Source organism: Balaenoptera ricei, chromosome 2, assembly GCF_028023285.1.
Source record: "Balaenoptera ricei isolate mBalRic1 chromosome 2, mBalRic1.hap2, whole genome shotgun sequence".
NCBI lineage: Eukaryota > Metazoa > Chordata > Mammalia > Artiodactyla > Balaenopteridae > Balaenoptera > Balaenoptera ricei.
This window is the reverse complement of record NC_082640.1, coordinates 121,983,818-122,005,442: the sequence shown is the minus strand read 5'-3', so window position 1 is coordinate 122,005,442 and position 21,625 is coordinate 121,983,818. Positions and strand designations below refer to the sequence as shown.

Here is a 21,625-nt window from a genome sequence, read left to right as displayed (position 1 = left end):
TACCAGTAATCAAGGCTATTTCATGCAACCAGGAGTTGGTTTTTTAATTACAGCTATCTGACCTAGAGGACTTTCAGAACAAAGAAAAACTATGCTCCATATATTATTCCTGCTTCCACCCATTACATACAGAGAAAACACATTTCTGGAAGTTTTAGAATAGGAGTTTTCCTTTACTCCGGCCATCAAGGTTCAGAGATACAGAGGTCTAGCTTCAAAGACTAAAATAGTGCACTGTGTGATTTAGTACCAGACTCAATGTAAGTATAATGACAGTTCTGGCCACTCCTGAGATTTTCCAAGCCTTGATGGGTAAAATCTGAAGGGAAGAGGTAGTGGAAGACAGGCTGCCATCTAAGTGCTGGAAACACTTCCTTTCGCCCATATACAGGAACCTGAATTCCCTTCAGAGTAGGCAGAACCTTCGTTTTGAAAAAAACATCTAAATGTACCTTGGTTACATCTACCAATTTTCCTTGGAGAACAATGTGAAATAACCTAAATGTAGGGGTTTCAAATTCACAACGTAAGTATTCTTTTTGGTAGAGAAGCTTTTCACTTTAGGTTGAGCTTGAGCAGTCTTTAGAAATTTTTTTTTTCCTTTTTTTCATATGGGAGCTATGGACTGAGAAAAAGGTTCAGCTAAAGGGAGTGGATATTCCCAATACTAGGATGAGAGAGAGACTTGGACAAAAAATAGGGACAGAGAAAGCCAACCATAGACTGGGAGGGGAGGAACTTTGTTCTCTTTTTGGGTCTTGGGAGAGGTATGCTTAGATTCTTACAAGTAGAGCACTCCAGTGTATGGTTAGCTGGCCTCTGCCACATAGAAGCATCCAGAAAACTAGGCAGGTGTACATTAAAAGGTCCCTGAAGGTATCCTGGAGCTATGTACTTTGAAGATAACTACACTGCTATGAATTGAATTGTGTCCCCCCCAAAATCCATGTTGAAGCCTTAACCCTCTATGTGACTATATTTGCAGATAGGGCCTATAAGGAGGTAATTAAAGTTAAATGAAGTCATAAGGGTGTGACCCTAATCAAACAGGATTAGTGTCCTTATAAGAATAAAAACCAGAGAGCGCAAGCACGTTCCCTCTCTCTCTCTCTCTCTCTCTCTCTCTCTCTCTGCCATGTGAGGACATAGCAAGAAGGCAGCCATCTACAAGTCAGGAAGAGAGCTCTCATCAGAAACTGAATTGGTCAGCACCTGGATCTTGGATTTAGCCTCCAGAACTGTGAGAAAACAAATTTCTGTTGTTTAAGCCACTAAATCTATGATATCTTGTTATGGCAGCCTGAGCCGACCAAGACACATACCTAGTAACTTTTAGGATACGTTTTGTATTTTTGTTTGTTTGTTTCATTATTCCTTCACCTTAAATAGTCTTATTAAACCTGACAGTCTAGCAGATCTCTCAAGGTATTTGAATGCCTAATATGCTCTGTAAACTGTGCTAGGCAAGGGAAAACAACGGCAAATAAGGTAGACACAGACACTACCTTTATAATTAGTCTAGATAGGAAAATATTAAACAAATAAATATATAGATAATTCATGACAATTGTAACAAGTGCCATCCTATACATATGACAGCATACAGCAGTCTCTCCCATGCTGTGCAGAATTAAGGGGAGATCCTGATCTTTGTATGCAAGAATAGGGCAAGGCTAGTGTGGTAGTGAGGGCAGCCATGGCCTGAGGGAGATCAGAGATGCCTGTACCACATAATGCAATGGACAGGCTTGATGAGGAGACTGGAACACTAGACTGAAAGCCCCATGAGGGCAGCAACCATCTCTCTCTTGTTCACTGCAACATCCCCAGCATCTAGCATCCCTTGGCACAAAGTAGACACTCTACAAGTATTTGTTTTTAGATGGATGGGCACAAATGACAGTACCATGGGGGAAATCTCAAAAATACATGGGAGAGGGAGGAGCTTCAAGATGGTGGAAGAGTAAGATGCGGAGATCACTTTCCTCTCCACAAATACATCAGAAATATATCTACATGTGGAACAACTCCTACAGAACACCTACTGAACGCTGGCAGAAGACCTCAGACCTCCCAAAAGGCAAGAAACTCCCCACGTACCTGGGTAGGGCAAAAGAAAAAAGAAAAAACAGAGACAAAAGAATAGGGATGGGACCTGCACCAGTGGGAGGGAGCTGTGAAGGAGGAAAGATTTCCACACACTAGGAAGCCCCTTCGCGGGCAGAGACTGCGGGTGGTGGAGGGGGGAGCTTTGGAGCCACGGAGGAGAGCACAGCCACAGGGGTGCAGAGGGCAAAGCAGAGAGATTCCCACACAGAGGGTCGGTGCCGAGCAGCACTCACCAGCCTGAGAGGCTTGTCTGCTCACCCGCTGGGACAGGTGGGGGCTGGGAGCTGAGGCTCGGGCTTCGGTCGGATCCCAGGGAGAGGACTGGGGTTGGCTGCGTGAACACAGCCTGAAGGGGGGCTAGTGCACCACAGCTAGCCGGGAGGGAGTCCGGGAAAAGGTCTGGAGCTGCCGAAAAGGCATGAGACTTTTTCTTGCCTCTTTGTTTCCTGGTGCGCGAGGAGAGGGGATTAAGAGCGCCGCTTAAAGGAGCTCCAGAGACAGGCCCGAGCTGCGGCTATCAGCGCGGACCCCAGAGATGGGCATGGGACGCTAAGGCTGCTGCTGCAGCCACCAAGAAGCCTGTGTGCAAGCACAGGTCACTATCCACACCTCCCCTCCTGGGAGCCTGTGCCGCCCGCCACTGCCAGGGTCCCGTGATCCAGGGACAACTTCCCAGGGAGAACACACGGCGCGCCGCAGGCTGGTGCAATGTCACGCCGGCCTCTGCCGCCGCAGGCTTGCCCCGCATCCATACCCCTCCCTCCCCCCCGGCCTGAGTGAGCCAGAGCTCCCGAATCAGCTGCTCCTTTAACCCCGTCCTGTCTGAGTGAAGAACAGATGCCCTCAGGCAACCTACACACAGAGGGGGGTCCAAATCCAAAGCTGAACCCCAGAAGCAGTGCGAACAAAGAAGACAAAGGGAAATTTCTCCCAGCAACCTCAGGAGCAGTGTATTAAATCTCCACAGTCAACTTGATGTACCTACATCTGTGGAATACCTGAATAGACAACGAATCATCCCAAATTGAGGAGGTGGACTTTGGGAGAAAAGATATATTTTTTTCCCTTTTTCTCTTTTTGTGAGTGTGTATGTGTATGCTTCTGTGTGTGATTTTGTCTGTATAGCTTTGCTTTTACCATTTGTCCTAGGGTTCTGTCTGTTTTTTTGTTTTTTTTTTTTTTTACTTATTAAAATTTTTTTCTCAATAATTATTTTTTAGTTTTTATTTTAATAACTTTATTTTATTTTACTTTATCTTCTTTCTTTCTTTCTTTCTATTTTTTCTCCCTTTTATTCTGAGCCATGTGGATGAAAGGTTCTTCGTGCTCCAGCCAGGCATCAGGGCTGTGCCTCTGACGTGGGAGAGCCAAGTTCAGGACACTGGTCCACAAGACACCTCCCAGCTCCATGTAATATCAAACAGCAAAAATCTCCCAGAGATCTCCATCTCAACACCAAGACCCAGCTCCACTCAACGACCAGCAAGCTACAGTGCAGGACACCCTATGCCAAACAACTAGCAAGACAGGAACACAGCCCCATACATTAGCAGAGAGGCTGCCTAAGATCATAATAAGGCCACAGACACCCCAAAACACACCACCAGACGTGGACCTGCCCACCAGAAAGACAAGATCCAGCCTCATCCACCATAACACAGGCACTAGTACCCTCCACCAGGAAGCCTACACAACCTACTGAACCAACCTTAGCCACTGGGGACAGACACCAAAAACAACGGGAACTACAAACCTGCAGCCTGCGAAAAGGAGACCCCAAACACAGCAAGTTAAGCAAAATGAGAAGACAGAAAAACACACAGCAGATGAAGGAGCAAGGCAAAAACCCACCAGACCTAACAAATGAAGAGGAAATAGGCAGACTACCAGCAAAGGAGTTCAGAATAATGATAGTAAAGATGATCCAGAATCTTGGAAATAGAATGGAGAAAATACAAGAAGTGTTTAACAAGGACCCAGAAGAACTAAAGAGCAAACAAACAATGACGAACAACACAATAAATGAAATTTAAAATTCTCTAGAAGGGATCAATAGCAGAATAACTGAGGCAGAAGAATGGATAAGTGACCTGGAAGATAAAATAGTGGAAATAACTACTGCAGAGCAGAATAAAGAGAAAAGAATGAAAAGAACTGAGGACAGTCTCAGAGACCTCTGGGACAGCATTAAAGGCACCAACATTTGAATTATACGGGTCCCAGAAGAAGAAGAGAAAAAGAAAGAGACTGAGAAAATATTTGAAGAGATTACAGTTGAAAACTTCCCTAATGTGGGAAAGGAAATAGTCAATCAAGTCCAGGAAGCACAGAGAGTCCCATACAGGATAAATCCAAGGAGAAACATGCCAAGACACATATTAATCAAACTATCAAAACTTAAATACAAAGAAAAAAATATTAAAAGCAGCAAGGGAAAAACAACAAATAAGACACAAGGGAATCCCCATAAGGTTAACAGCTGATCTTTCAGCAGAAACTCTGCAAGCCAGAAGGGAGTGGCAGGACATATTTAATGTGATGAAGGAGAAAAACCTACAACCAAGATTACTCTACCCAGCAAGGATCTCATTCAGATTTGATGGAGAAATTAAAACATTTACAGACAAGCAAAAGCTAAGAGAATTCAGCAACACCAAACCAGCTTTACAACAAATGCTAAAGGAACTTCTCTAGGCAGGAAACACAAGAGAAGGAAAAGACCTACAGAAACAAACCCAAAACAATTAAGAAAATGGGAATGGGAACATACATATAGATAAATACCTTAAATGTAAATGGATTCAATGCTCCAACCAAAAGTCACAGACTGGCTGAATGGATACAAAAACAAGACCCATATATATGCTGTCTTCAAGAGACCCACTTCAGACCTAGGGACACATACAGACTGAAAGTGAGGGGATGGAAAAAGATATTCCATGCAAATGGAAATCAAAAGAAAGCTGGAGTAGCAATTCTCATATCAGACAAAATACACTTTAAAATAAAGGCTATTACAAGAGACAAAGAAGGACACTAAATAATGATCAAGGGATCGATCCAAGAAGAAGATATAACAACTGTAAATATTTATACACCCAACATAGGAGCACCTCAATACATAAGGCAAATACTAACAGCCATAAAAGGGGAAATCGACAGTAACACAATCACAGTAGGGGACTTTAACACCCCACTTTCACCAATGGACAGATCATCCAAACTGAAAATAAATAAGGAAACACAAGCTTTAAATGATAACATTAAACAAGATGGACTTAATTGATGTTTACAGGACATTCCATCCAAAAACAACAGAATACACATTCTTCTCAAGTGCTCATGGAACATTCTCCAGGCTAGATCATATCTTGCCTTAGTAAATCAAGCCTTAGTAAATTTAAGAAAATTGAAATCGTATCAAGTATCTTTTCTGACCACAACGCTATGAGACTAGATATTAGTTACAGGAAAAACACTGTAAAAAATACAAACACATGGAGGCTAAACAATACACTACTTAATAACCAAGAGATCCTGAAGAAATCAAAGAGGAAATCAAAAAATACCTAGAAACAAATGACAATGAAAACACAACGACCCAAAACCTATGGGATGCAACAAAAGCAGTTCTAAGAGGGAAGTTTATAGCAATAAAATCCTACCTCAAGAAACAAGAAACATCTCAAATAAACAACCTAACCTTACACCTAAAGCAATTAGAGAAAGAAGAACAAAAAAACCCCAGAGTTAGCAGAAGGAAAGAAATCATAAAGATCAGATCAGAAATAAATGAAAAAGAAATGAAGGAAACGATAGCAAGGATCAATAAAACTAAAAGCTGGTCCTTTGAGAAGATAAACAAAATTGATAAACCATTAGCCAGACTCATCAAGAAAAAAAGGGAGAAGCCTCAAATCAACAGAATTAGAAATGAAAAAGGAGAAGTAACAACTGACACTGCAGAAATACAAACGATCATGAGAGATTACTACAAGCAACTCTATGCCAATAAAATGGACAACCTGGAAGAAATGGACAAATTCTTACAAAAGCACAATCTTCCAAGAATGAACCACGAAGAAATAGAAAATATGAACAGACCAATCACAAGCACTGAAATTGAAACTGTGATTAAACATCTTCCAACAAACAAAAGCTCAGGACCAGATGGCTTCACAGGTGAATTCTATCAAACATTTAGAGAAGAGCTAACACCTATCCTTCTCAAACTCTTCCACAATATAGCAGAGGGAGGAACACTCCCAAATTCATTCTACGAGGCCACCATCACCCTGATACCAAAACCAGACAAAGATGTCACAAAGAAAGAAAACTACAGGCCAGTATCACTGATGAACATAGATGCAAAAATCCTCAACAAAATACTAGCAAACAGAATCCAACAGCACATTAAAAGGATCATACACCATGATCAAGTGGGGTTTATCCCAGGAATGCAAGGATTCTTCAATATACGCAAATCAAACAATGTGATACACCATATTAACAAATTGAAGGAGAAAAACCATACGATCATCTCAATAGATGCAGAGAAAGCTTTTGACAAAATTCAACACCCATTTATGATAAAAACCCTGTAGAAAGTACGCATAGAGGGAACTTTCCTCAACATAATAAAGGCCCTATATGACAAACCCACAGCCAACATCATCCTCAATGGTGAAAAACTGAAACCATTTCCACTAAGATCAGGAACAAGACAAGGTTGCCCACTCTCACCATTATTATTCAACATAGTTTTGGGAGTTTCAGCCAAAGCAATCAGAGAAGAAAAAGAAATAAAAGGAATCTAAATCGGAAAAGAAGAAGTAAAGCTGTCACTGTCTGCAGATGACATGATACTATACATAGAGGATCCTAAAGATGCTACCAGAAAACTACTAGAGCTAATCAATGAATTTGGTATAGTAGCAGGATACAAAATTAATGCACAGAAATCTCTAGCATTCCTATACACTAATGATGAAAAATCTGAAAGTGAAATTAAGAAAACACTCCCATTTACCATTGCAACAAAAAGAATAAAATATCCAGGAATAAACCTACCTAAGGAGACAAAAGACCTGTAAGCAGAAAATTATAAGACACTGATGAAAGAAATTAAAGATGATACAAATAGATGGAGAGATATACCATGTTCCTGGATTGGAAGAATCAACATTGTGAAAATGACTCTACTACCCAAAGCAATCTACAGATTCAATGCAATCCCTATCAAACTACCACTGGCATTTTTCACAGAACTAGAACAAAAAATTTCACAATTTGTATGGAAACACAAAAGACCCCGAATAGCCAAAGCAATCTTCAGGAAGGAAAACGGAGCTGGAGGAATCAGGCTCCCTGACTTCAGACTATATTACAAAGCTACAGTAATCAAGACAGTATGGTACTGGCACTAAAACAGAAATATAGATCAATGGAACAGGATAGAAAGCCCAGAGATAAACCCACACACATATGTTCACCTTATCTTTGATAAAGGAGGCAAGAATATACAGTGGAGAAAAGACAGCCTCTTCAATAAGTGGTGCTGGGAAAACTGGACAGGTACATGTAAAAGTATGAAATTACAACACTCCCTAACACCATACACAAAAATAAACTCAAAATGGATTAAAGACCTAAATGTAAGGTCAGACACTATAAAACTCTTAGAGGAAAACATAGGCAGAACACTCTATGACACAAATCACAGCAAGATCCTTTTTGACCCACCTCCTAGAGAAATGGAAATAAAAACAAAAATAAACAAATGGGACCTAATGAAACTTAAAAGCTTTTGCACAGGAAAGGAAACCATAAACAAGATGAAAAGATAACCCTCAGAATGGGAGAAAATATTTGCAAATGAAGCAAATGACAAAGGATTAATCTCCAAAATTTACAAGCAGCTCATGCAGCTCAATATCAAAAAAACAAACAACCCAATCCAAATATGGGCAGAAGACCTAAATAGACATTTCTCCAAAGAAAATATACAGATTGCCAACAGACACATGAAAGAATGCTCAACATCATTAATCATTAGAGAAATGCAAATCAGAACTACAATGAGATATCATCTCACACCGGTCAGAACGGCAATCATCAAAAAATCTACAAACAATAAATGCTGGAGAAGGTGTAGAGAAAAGGGAACCCTCTTGCCCTGTTGGTGGGAATGTAAATTGATACAGCCACTATGGAGAACAGTATGGAGGTTCCTTAAAAAACCAAAAATGGAACTACCATGTGACCCAGCAATCCCACTACTGGGCATATACCCTGAGAAAACCATAATTCAAGAAGAGTCATGTACCAAAATGCTCATTGCAGCTCTCTTTACAATAGCCAGGACATGGAACCAACCTAAGTGTCCATCAACAGATGAATAGATAAAGAAGATGTGGCACATATATACAATGGAATATTACTCAGCCATAAAAAGAAACGAAACTGAGTTATTTGTAGTGAGGTGGATGGACCTAGAGTCTGTCATACAGAGTGAAGTAAGTCAGAAAGAGAAAAACAAATACCGTATGCTAACACATATATATGGAATCTAAGAGAAAAAAAAAAGGTCATGAAGAAACTAGGGGCAAGATGGGAATAAAGACACAGACCTACTAGAGAATGGACTTGAGGATATGGGGAGGGGGAAGGGTAAGCTGGGACGAAGTGAGAGAGTGGCATGGACATATATACACTACCAAATGTAAAATAGATAGCTAGTGGAAAGCAGCCGCATAGCACCAGGAGATCAGCTCGGTGCTTTGTGACCACCTAGAGGGGTGGGATAGGGAGGGTTGAAGGGAAGGAGACGCAAGAGGGAAGAGATATGGGAACATATGTATATGTATAACTGATTCACTTTGTCATAAAGCAGAAACTAACTCACCACTGTAAAGCAATTATACTCTAATAAAGATGTTAAAAATAATAATAAAAATAAAAAATAAATGGGAGAAAATTTGAAAGGACTATAGTCCTAACCTCCAGCATATAAAAACATAAAGTTGCTGTAATAAGAGTATGAAGAAAAAGTTACACTTTATTACAATTCTCAGGGACATTCCAGTAAAACTGATTGAAGATTTGTTTTGGGGACCATGTCAGAAATGCTCTCTAATAAACAGCTGTTGTTTCTGCCCAACAGCCATTTCCAAAAGTTCTAAGATACACAAAGTTTTTGTCTCTTAAGCTTCTTTTCCTTTGGGAAAGAAGATCCAAAATTTCCTTTGGGAAACCACCCTCCACCATTCTCCAGTCATGTGGTTTCCATGGAACTGAATCCAACCCTAGCTACAGAGGAGTCCCTGACTGGCTTTAAAAAACAACATATCCCATCCCTGTGGCTACAGTGATTACTTCCAGAATGGCACATCAACCAGTCAGAGCCAAGGAAACATGTTTAGCCTTCCTCTGGGATTGGTAGTGGGAGCATATAAAACCACAAAGTGAGCCAGTAAAGCTGACACCCAAACGAAGTAAGCCTAGAGACTGATCATGGTGATAATAAGTGAGCACTGGATCAGACCACACTGGAAGCTCAGCCTGCCTGTGTACTTTATGTGAACCAATACATTCTCATCTTACTTAAGGCACTTTAGGTTGGCTTTTCTAGTGCTTGCAATCTAGAGAATCCTAATGGACATGCCCTGCTTGCCCTGTCCTTACTCTCCTTCAGGCCGAAGTAGGCTGGATCCCAGGAGCAGTGGGTCTCCCCACCTTAAGCCTCTCTATAAGGCTGCTGGAATTTCTCTGGCAGGTCTCCACAGTCATTCTACCAGCAATGAAGGTCCTGAGAGAGCTCCCTTTGCCCTATGATTAAGGGCTCCGGCTTACAACCTGCCCTCCCTGCATCTGTTTCCTATGGCAGGAAGGCAAAATGCTCAATATGAGGGAGATGGGGAAATCCCTAGGCTTGAAGCTCAGAATTATTGATGCAATAACAGATTTCAGCTGTCTCCCTTTCTTTTACCACTTTGTCATATCACAGCTACTCAAAACCAAGAAAAGGAAACCTCAGTGGCTCAATGGAATTACAGAGACAGAGAGTACAAGCCCTGAAGACAGAAGGGCAGTTTTGACTCTTTCCACACTGCCCTGCAGCCAAGATTAAGTGGCCATGGCCCTTCCCTTCAGTTCTCCATCACAGGTCTCCAGCACACAGCTACACCCTGTGGTCATAGGATGCTATGGACTGAACTGTGTCCCCCAAAGTCTGTATGTTGAAGCCCTAATCACCCCCCTCCCCAATATGACTGCATTTGGAGTTAGGGCCTATCAGGAGGTAATAAAGGTTAAATGAGGTCATAAGGGTGGGTCCTAATCCGATGGGACTTATAAAAGAGGTAGAGACATCGAGCTCTCGCTCTCTCCCCACACACAAGCACCAAGGAAAGGCCATGTGAAGACACAGTGAGAAGGCGTCTGTCTACAAGCCAGGAAAAGAGTTCTCGCCAGAAACCAAATCAGCCAGAACCTTTATCTTGAATTTCTAGCCCCCAGAATCATAAGAAAATAAATTTCTGTTGTTTAAGCCACCTAGTCTATGATAGTTTGCTATGGCAGCCTGAGCAGACTAATAAACAGGAGGTTACAGTTACCTAAAGCCAGTAGGAGCAAACTGTGTGATAAGGTTGTGCAAAAAGCTAATGCAATCTTTACTTAAGAAAATAATAGGGCTTCCCTGGTGGCACAGTGGTTGAGAATCTGGCTGCCAATGCAGGGGACACGGGTTCGAGCCCTGGTCTGGGAAGATCCCACATGCCGCGGAGCAACTGGGCCCGTGAGCCACAACTACTGAGCCTGTGCATCTGGAGCCTGTGCTCGGCAACAGGAGAGGCCGCGACAGTGAGAGGCCCACGCACCGTGATGAAGAGTGGCTCCCGCCTGCCGCTACTAGAGAAAGCCCTCGCGCAGAAACGAAGACCCAACACAGTCAAAAATAAATAAATAAATATTTTAAAAGTTTAATCTTTTAAAAAAAAAAAAAGAAAATAATAATGCACTGCTGATGGACAGTGACTGTCATGTTTGTGCTGCCGCACATCGAAAGAAACAGTCAGAGGGCCGACGAGGACGAGGCGGCCAGTGAGTCACCACTGAGGGAAACTCAAGTTGCTGGCTTGCAGAAGAGGACATAGTGGTTTTCAAATAGCAAAGAGGTGTCATGCTGAAGAGTGAGCTAACCTTGTTCTGGTACTCAAAAACTAGAAGATCAATGGAGAAAGAAGAGGTAAAGCTGGTTTCAGTTTAACGTTACAAAGCACTCACAAAGAGTTGCCCAGCAAATGAAAGGGTTGCCTCTTTGGGCCGTGGAGCACCTTATTACTGAAGATAAACAAGCAGAGGCTGAATAAGCATCTCTCAGAAATATCAAGCAAGTAATTCACACTGTGGGCCATAAGGCTGAACTATAAAACCTCTATCTCTTCCTCCAACCCTATGATCTTATGAAGCTATGACTAATCGCATAGTAATTAAGAACTAGACTCCTGGTTTCAAAACCCAACTCTGTCACTTACAAACTGTGTGACCCTGGACAAGTTACTTCCTCATCTGCAAAATTACGGCACTAAGAGTAACTTCTTCACCTTGTGGTGGTGACATCAGTTAATATATGTAGAGAACCTAGAACAGCACCTAGCCCATGGTAAGCCCCAAGTAAACATAAGCCTTTGTTATTGATAGCTGAGTGACAACTTTGTTCTCAGCCCCGTTATAACAAAAGCAGGATGTAAAAATATGTGCATGGTCCTGGTTCACAAGACTAATATATAAAAGTACAAGCAAACAATGATAGCTACCAAGTTTTGAGTTCCTACTACAAATTGAACACTTTATATACATCATCTCTAACCTTCCAACAATCAGCAAAATAGTCATTACCATTCCCAATTAAAATGACAGAACCAAAAATTGTAAGATTAAGTAATTTGCAGCTAGTTATTTGCAGCTAGTCACAAGGTGATAAGAGGATTCAAATCCACTTTTACCAGGCTCCAAAGTGTAGGCTTTTTCCATTCTATCAGCCATCTCAAAACTAGTCTGTTCCTTTCAATTACCTAATTTCATCACTGCCAAACCCTATGGGGTAAATAGAGTAGACAGTATGGTGTGTGAGTTGTACATATAGGCTCTGGAGTCAGGATCAAAATGGTGACTCTGTGTTACTAGCTATGTTCTTTAACTCAGGTCACAGCTCCTTCATGATATAATGAAGAGGACATTAACAGTACCTATATGCGTTTAGAAAGTACCTGGCTAATCATTATAAGGTGTTAACCATTATTATCATTCCCATTGATACATAAAGAAACTGAAGCAAATCAGCCAAAGAACCTAGACGATAAATCAGGTTGCTTGTTTGTCAACCATTTTCCTACTAGGTCATATAGTTGTACTGATATGACATGTTAGTGTTTTTCTTCTGAAAGATTCATATCATATTTCCACAAACTTGAATATTCCTAACACTGAGCTCTTAGTCAAAATGATTATGTTTCTGCTACCTCTGCAAAGCTCAACTATCCAACACGTTTTTTGCTAATGATTCAGTCCTTAACCATAACAAATTAGGCCACTGATCATCCCTCTTCTGCCCACGCCCTCCCCACATCACTCAGGAAAAGAAGGCGCCCCTGGTCCTATGTCCCAGCCACAGCCGCCACAAGCAAGAACACTGCCGGACCTCAGCCTTTGAGCTTCCTGCGCTGCTACAAATCCCAGTGTGTAGCTGCTACAGAAATGCTACTTGCCTCACATCTGGCTTCCATTTGCTTTACCAAATGGTCATGTTTTCACTTTGTGATCCGTCCAATGACCCATGCTAGACTTCCGAACAAACCCACCATGGGCAAGCATTTCCTCTTGGAGAAACTCCTTGCCAGCCCAACCCTAATTATTGTTTTTTCCTTATTATAGTCCCTGATGGTGACAAAGGAACACTCATGCCCCTCTCCTATTGTGGGTTGGAGACCAAAACAACAGCCTTGGAATTAAAATTTAAAAAATAAAAAATAAAAGAGAGGCAACTAGAGAGTGACAGTGCCTATTCTCCTCTCTCTCCCTCACTCTCAAATTAGGCTTCTGACCCACACTCTCACACGGATAATGGGGTTTCTACCAGCCTGAGGATCCCGATTCCATGCCAAATACGGCTCCCCCATATGGCAAAAAAAGGCTGCAGCCATGGGACAGCTGCTGAGCTGAGACTAAATCCTGTTTGGAGCACTTATGGCTCAGAGGGTGTCACCTCCAAGATGTTAAGGGCTCCATCTCTCCCTCCCAGCCTGCCCATTAGGCTTAGAAGCAGGCATACAGCATAATCACCCCTGCCTCTCCTGGGTCCCTGAGGGGAGCCCCCTCCTCAGGGTGGAGCGTCTGTCATATGGCTACCAAGCATCTGGTTTTAAGCAGATTTTTTTGAGAGGTGAAATGGTGCCAGTGTTGTACTGTTTCCCTTCCCTGTGGACAGTCATCAGAGTAAATGACGAGAGTAGATTAGCCCTTCAAGAATCTGAGTCCCACTTGGCTAAAATGGATTATTTGGATCCAGGGTGTTGAACTTCACATACTAGGAATCCCTTCTAGTGTTAAAGTGCAGGGGAGTTTGAGTTGCTTTTCAGAGTTTATATTGTTGTCTGATTGTCTGATTGCCCCCCTAAACACCTATACACACTGACACACACACACACACAATACATTCACAAACATTTTGTACAGAAAGTTGGTTTCATTTTTTTCCTTATAATTTCTCCATGTCCTTGTTAGTGATGTGGAAACATTTTGTACTTCGAACACAGCTTGGTGAGTGTTAAAGCTAAATCGGCAAGAGGCTAGGCAATACTAAGATCAAAAAGGCCATCTCCTCCCCCAGCACCAGAAAATGCCAGAACTGGAGGACTGGGAAGGCAGTCTGGTTGGGGACAGACACAAAAGCAGAAAACAAAAGCCAGGACAAAAGTGACATTATCCAATGATATGAACAAAGAAAGAGGAGAAGGAAGGTTTAGAGAGGGGCAAAAAGATTGATGAGAGATGCAGGAAGAAATGAACATTTATTAAGGATCTACCATGTACTAAAACTTTATGATTCCATTTTTATGCCCACAAGGACCTTGTAAGAAAGAAGGCACCCCATTTTTACAGACAAGTAACTTGTCTGACATTGTCTAGTAGCTAGTAAGTGTGATATAGCACCTAAATCCAAGTTTGTTAGAATCCAAAACCCCATGTTTTTAAATGCATCAATCTGTCTCTGTTAAGTCTAAATGACTGTGTTCATGTTTAACCACAAATAATGACTGTAACTATGGACACATAAAGTGTTAACATTAGAGGAAGCTAGGTGAAGGGTATATGGGAACTCTCTGTACTATCATTGAAACTCTTCTGTAAGTCTAACATTATTTCCAAATAGAATTTTTAAAAATGAATGTAACTGCATTTCACAGAGCACATGTAACCCAGACAAGGAGCTAGTGATACTATGGATTAAGAGCCCAGTGATTCAAGGATCAATAACCAAGCTTCATATGATTTACTCACTGTCCTTTTGACCTCAGATGCTAATGAGCCCAAATGTTGCTTCTTACTAAAATGAAGTAATTACTTTAAAAGTTGCTGTCAATCTGAAGATACAGTATTCAATTTGGCTGTACCCTGTTAATGTTGCTAATTTAAGCATAGTATTAAAAACTGCCATTACCCACAGTGCCACGTGCTTATAATGATTATACCTCACATTTTCAGAATAGACGCCCAAGAGTCTCATTCATATTATAAGCAACTAAATAAAGTAAAATATTTTAGGCTTTTAGGTGATAATGCCTACTACTATTCTAATGATTGGTAACTCAATCATTTAGTTACAAAAATAATGCCTTTAGTTGTAAAAGTTCTATATGTTGACCTGGCATCATCTTTTCAGATATTTATTAGACAAGAAAGAGGACCCAGATCCTTCAGAGGACACAATCAGGCAAAAGAGAGTGACAGCCATCTAACCTTGCTTCTACTTTTCCTGCTACCACCTTTTGTGTTTCTAAAGGGGTATTTCAGAGCCCTGCCTTTCTTTTGGGCGTGCTCTCCTTTGACCCTCCTTGTGGTACTCCTGGGTCTCTCAGTCTTGACACCCTATCCTGGCTGAGAGGTAGGCATGTAAACAATCTACATCTGACCCTCTCCGCCAGGAAATGGAATATTGGGCAAGGGAGGAACAGATAGAAGATAAATGGAGCTGAATCATTCTGATGGCCGCTAAAGAGACATTCCATGAGCTACTCTGACTGAGATCCAATGGCTTCTATACTTGTGAGATCTTATTTTCTGTTACTGTGTGAGCTAGGCAAATCTATTCAATAAATTTTTTTTTCTTTTACTAAAAGTTAGTCAGTTTCTGTTACAAGCAAACTTAGAGGATCAGAACATTGTATCTGGAAGGCATCTTAGAAATAACGTAATAACAATGCTCCCTTACCTCCAGCCACAGTTGAAGTTGAAGAAAGTGTTGCAGTTGAAGAAAGTGAGTATTTTAATTTGTGTTTAGTCTTGCTACATGGAAAGTCAATTTTTTGTCCTTGAAACTAACAGCACTCCAATGTAAACAGTCTCTGAGGGCTTGCCCATAAATATTTCATAGGATATTGCTATTTAAAAAAAAGAAACAAAACTTGCTTTAAAGAGTTATTGATGCCATGAACTAGCTCTGCCTATAAATGGAGACCTAACAACATAGAATATTAATACTCCTGTAGTATTTCTTATCATGGAAATAAGTTAAAGTAGACAGAAAGCACCTCTGAACTCTTTTTAAAGTAGCTCATTTAAATAAGATATTAGAAGAGACACTGCTGTAGCAAAAAAAAAAAAAAAAAAAAAAAAACTCAGTGGCTTAGAACATTAAAAGTTTACTTTTTGTTCATAGCGCAGTCCAATGTGGGTCATTAGAGGGACTCTGCTCCACACAGTTATTTAGGACTCAGGTTCTTCCATCTTGTAATTCCAATCTTCTTTAGTCTTTGAATCTCCCCATTCAGCAGACAAATGGAGAAGAGAGTAGGGCTTGGCAATAGGAGACTTTTGTGGGTCAGGCCTGGAAGAGGGCACAAGAGGTTGAGAAATGAGGTCTAGCTTTGTGCCTGGGAAGGAAAGAACACATTTATTAGTGAGTTCCAGTGGGCTCTACCACAAGCAGCAAATTCCTGGACTTGAAAGAAAATAAAAAATCTGACAGTAATTTCTTTAGTGTAATTTATCTCTATCTAAATACAGAGATTGCCCTGCTTGAATTAGCTACACACAGATATGATTTGAAAATACTTCATTTTACAATGACACAAGAAAAGCACTAAAATTATCTAAGTAATCAAGATATGCAAGATTTCTTATTAAAAAATGAAAGCAAAAAATTTACTAGGATATAAAAGAGTTGAATGATTAGGCCTCAGATGGAAAAAGGGGCTATTTCCACAGAACTAGTTTGGTTTTGCCTGCCCTGTGGTCAATATAATCATATCAGAAAAAGGGGGAGGGAAGAGAGAGCAGAGAACCAAGACTACAGAAACTCTAGTGTAAATGGTCAGGAAATGACCAAACTGCGATTTTCTTTGATGGAACGTGATCTACGGAAACATAGTTCTGGAATTAAGGAGCAGAGAAGGACCCTTCTGAGCAGAACTTTCTGTCTTCTGCTGGACTCTGGCTATCTTCCTACTCCATTTCCATTGTCAGGTGCGCTGCCGCCACAGCAGAACCGGCTCCAGATGTTCCTGATGTCATCATCTGCTATGTGACTCATCCTGCCTGCCACCTTCAAATTAATGAGGTTCTTGTTCTCAGTCTTGTGTCCTTCCTTGGGCTTCTCCTGGGCCACAGTGAGGGCGAGAGCATCCCCACAAAGGGGGCCTCAGGTTCACAGGGAGGAGCAGCAAAGAACAGTTCTCTTTCCTAAACACCCCTCAGAGTACGGAGTACAGTTGCCAGGGGGCACACGGTGTTCCTCACCCAAATATGGCCACTGGCTCCGGTCATCTCCAAGATCTCAGGTCTGGGATATCCACAGTAAATCCCCAAGGCCTGAGTGCCTCACTCCTGGCACACCCACCTGGAAGAATAAAGCCCCTCAATTCCCTTGTTTCCTAATGATTATCCGTACCACAGTGGCTTAAAGAGGAAGGAGGGGGTAGACGGAGGGAGGGCAGGCCTAGCCAGCAGGCCTGCTTCGGAGGCAGCCAGCGGGCTGGGCTGGCAGGCTGCTGAGAGCCTGCTGCTTCCCACGGGGGGTTTTGCTCACCGGATCAGAGTGACACTCGAGAAGGCAGCAGCTGTGGCCAGAGACATCTCCTCTAACTCCTTCTTAGCTAATGAACTGGAAGGATCCAGAGGGAGCCAGGAAAGAATGGCTCCCCTGGGGTGTGCAGGGAGGCCTCTCCTTCCATGAATTTTCCATTTTTAATTAGGCTTGATGGTTCGGTCAGGATAAGACTTTTGAGACAAAATATCATACTGAGAAGGGAGGCCCAAGTCTTCATACATCAGGTCTCTTAGGATCACAGACCCAATACTTCCCCTGACTGGGCCTCCTGACTTGTTTTGATGGGGTGAAGAGGAAAGAAACAGGGTATTTTTAAAGTATGTTTTCTATTTCAAAAGGAACATGTGATAATTATTAAAAATTGAAACAGTTTTGAAATACAAAACAAAAAAAGAAAATGTGGCCCATAAACCTATCTCCCTAGAGGATAACAATTTAGTGTTTTTATTTAGCTTTTTTATAGACATACAAAGATACCTGTGTGCTATTTGTACATAAATGTAGATATTTTAGACGAAAATTTGATCATATTATACACTCTTTGCCTCTTGCTTTTTTCCAGTTGCTGTAGTTCCAGTTGCTGAGATAGATCTATCTCATTTGCTTTAACAGCTGAATAGTGTTCCATTTTAAGTTCATGCCTTTATTTCACCAATCTTTTACTGAGTAGTATCACTGCATACTTTTCAGAGTATTTTAGTAGAATAAATTCCTGATATAGTGATTACTAGATATTCTAGTTTACTATATATATTTATTTTATTTTAGTAGATTTTAATAGACATTGCCAAGTTGTAAAATTTGTTGTTGTTGTTGTTCATTATAAGTAAGCTTCCAAAACAAATTTAAGGCGAGTTGTTTGAATGATTTGGCCATGAAGCAAAGCTACCAGAAAAATTCCTGCCTAGATAAATTAACTGTTTTCAAAATCTAGGAGTGTGGCTATGGAAATAGTTGGCAAAGAATTCACCGAAGATAGACAAAGCTGTGAACAGATAAGTCCTTTGGACAATTTTACATTCAATTTCCGATCCTGGAAATTATTCACAATTGTACAACATTAACTTCTTTTAAAGTAAAAATCTTGAATCTCTTCATGTTTCTACAAGAAAGTCAGTCCTGGGTAGTTTGGAAACTAGAAATGTAAGAGGGTCTATAAGGAAAGAGTCTAATATCCAGTGCCACAGTCCTCATGGCATGAAGGGGTGGGAGTGAGGAAAGTCCCTGGCCTGACACACACTTCTCTTAAGTAGATGCTAGATGTCCCTGCCCTGAACACTGGATTGGGGTATCAATGGTACCTCTGTCTTTGCATGTAACAGATGGAGAAGAGAAACCAAAAGAGTTACTCTCAAACTGCTGCTTTTGGGGTCACAATTCTGCAACTCACATAAAATCCATTTCTTTCAGTCTCCCCAACCTCCCTTGCTCCATAAACAATGAAGCAGGTCTGTATCCTCACTTTCCTAAGTCACTGTTGAACCCCATTCCCCAATACACACTAGCCTGAATTCAATCCCAAATTGGTGTGTGTGACTAACAGAGGTCGGCATGGGAGCTTTTGACGTCACTGGAGCCAAATGTCAAAAGGGAAGAAGAAATGGGTATGTCCATTCTCATCTAAACATGTTTCAGTCTTTGTAGAATATAAAAAGTGCTAGCTTATGTCTGAATAAGAGGGAAACAGAATAAAGTAATACGTTTTATGGACATGTTTGAAAAATAGCAATATGAATTCATGTGGCCTTAAAATATTTACTTCTATCTACAAGTTAAATTTTGTTAAGTGTGATTCAAAATTAATGACTACTGATTGTATCAAAGGCCTGTGTAATTGAAGACAACAGAACAAAAAATCAAAAAGAAGGACAAGGAAAGGAAACTTCCAAGAGTGAATAGACTAATTTTGAAAAAGATGATTTGGGTAGTCGGTTCTTTTCTTCATTCTCAAATTCTAAATATGATACAAAGAATTAAGAAGCTCCCTGGAGTTGAAATAAGAACCATAGGAGAATGCTGGGACTTGCCTGGTGATGCAGTGGTTAAGAATCCACCTGCCAATGCTGGGGACACGGGTTCGATCCCTGGTCCGGGAAGATCCCACATGCCGCAGGGTAACTAAGCCCATGTGCCGCAACTACTGAGCCTGCTCTCTAGAGCCTGCAAGCCACAACTACTGAGCCCACGCACCACAACTACTGAAGCCCGCATGCCTAGAGCCTGTGCTCCACAACAAGAGAAGCCACTGTAATGAGAAGCCTGTGCACCACTACGAAGAGCAGCTCCCACTCGCCACAACTACAGAAAGCCCACGTGCAGCAATGAAGACCCAACGCAGCCAAAAACAAATAATATATATAAATAAAATGTTAACTAAAAAAACATAATTATATGAGAATGCTGATAATAATGGTTGCAATAATGCCATCATCAGACAATATTACCATAAAATGCCAATATAATAGTTTATGTATGTAAATACACACCTTATAAGTAATTCCCTTTTAAAAAAGGAAAAAGGGGGTTTCCCTGGTGGCACAGTGGTTGAGAATCTGCCTGCCAATGCAGGGGACACGGGTTCGAGCCCTGGTCTGGGAAGATCCCACATGCCGCGGAGCGAGTAGGCCCATGAGCCACAATTGCTGAGCCTGCGCGTCTGGAGCCTGTGCTCCGCAACAAGAGAGGCCGCGATAGTGAGAGGCCCGCGCACCGCGATGAAGAGTGGCCCCCACTTGCCGCAACTAGAGAAAGCCCTCGCACAGAAATGAAGACCCAACACAGCCATAAATAAATAAATTAATAAATAAATAAATAAAATTTTTTTAAAAAAAAGGAGAAAAGAAAGAAAAGCACCGTTTTTTCACCATGCCCTTTTAACGTAGAATTATTATTCTTAGAGTCAGATTAGATAATCACTCTACCTAACAGGAAAGTGTATGAGCATGAGTGCACATGTGCATATGTGTGTGTATATACACACATACAGACATCCTGCTGTTTCATGTAATTTTAAATCAGTGTGTTCAAGTGTATACCTTACGGTATATTAATAACAAACTTTACGAAGGAAACCTAAGCTTACTAGATCAGTCTTAATTTTTTAATTAAACAACAACAACAAAAATGGGCTTCGGAATCACACAGAACTGTGTTCAAATCCTGGCTCCACCACTTACAATTCAGAGAACTTGAGACAAATAAATGACCACTCTAAGGCACGGTTTCCTTCACTGTACATGGAGTTACTCCCCCATAGGGCTGTAGTGTGAATTAGTGAGATGAGAACACGTACATGCACCAGACAAATTCTGAGGATTCAGTAAATTTGATTATCTTCCCTTTAATTCAAACATGAATAATTTATGCAAAATTCTTCCTAAGCTATACATGGTACTGTTATTAATAAACAACAACAGTTAATAAAGTTACAAAACATAATTTTACATTTTTTACTAATATTTATCTCATGAGACCATTACTGCTAGTTAAGTATATAGCCACTTAGCCTTAAATACTGTAATTGGCATTTACCAAGAGAATTTATACTGAGGATATCAAAACTCCTCTCTAATCTTTCAATCCAGTGACCGAAAAGAAATGCCAAACCTAAAACAAACTGTAACCAGGATTGTTAAAGGATAATATATGGCTCCTGCTTATTGAAGAGAAACAAATGTCTCAGAGTTTGTTTTCAAATCACTCATAAGCACAGCAAAGGAAAGGTAAAACAAAGGGAACCACCTGACATAACACCTGAAATATACTACCCTTTTCCCCTTTCTGCTGCCAGAAAACAAAGCCTTTAAAATACAGGCCTCTAATCGATGCACATTACCTATTCTAATGTTTAAATTTGCCAGTGTTCCTAAATGGGAAAAAGTTCAAATGTAGGGAAGAAAAGTCAGGAGTAGCAACAAATCCTGAGTAGATTAAATACTGGAATCCAAGTAAGATTCCGTCCATGTTAAAGAAAGAGACAATAAGAATTCAAATGGGTTCAGTCCATCTTTGTGGGATCCCACTTGGGTTTATGGTTCCAGTTTGCTCTTGCTCTCCTGCACTGGCTACTGGACAGCCATCTTCCCTTCCCTGCCTGCTCTGTGTCCACAAGCTCCAACTTCAAACGTGAAGACGACAGCCTTATAGAGACTGCTTGACCAGCTCCCACAGTTACATAAGGTCACACCC

General features: G+C 41.0%; 1 protein-coding gene across 4 annotated transcripts in view; it reads right to left on the bottom strand.

The window, feature by feature from the left end:
- The window catches only part of AKAP6 (A-kinase anchoring protein 6), a 574,354-nt gene that overhangs the window by 491,209 nt on the left and 61,520 nt on the right, over positions 1–21,625 (bottom strand). For 3 of the 4 annotated variants that reach the window (XM_059914067.1, XM_059914069.1, XM_059914070.1), the window contains 2 exons: positions 16,036–16,216; positions 15,602–15,770 (listed from right to left, as the gene is read on the bottom strand). The gene's annotated coding sequence lies outside the window, so the exon portion shown is untranslated. The remainder of the gene's footprint in view (positions 1–15,601; positions 15,771–16,035; positions 16,217–21,625) is intronic. The other variant, XM_059914068.1, reaches the window with a different exon arrangement.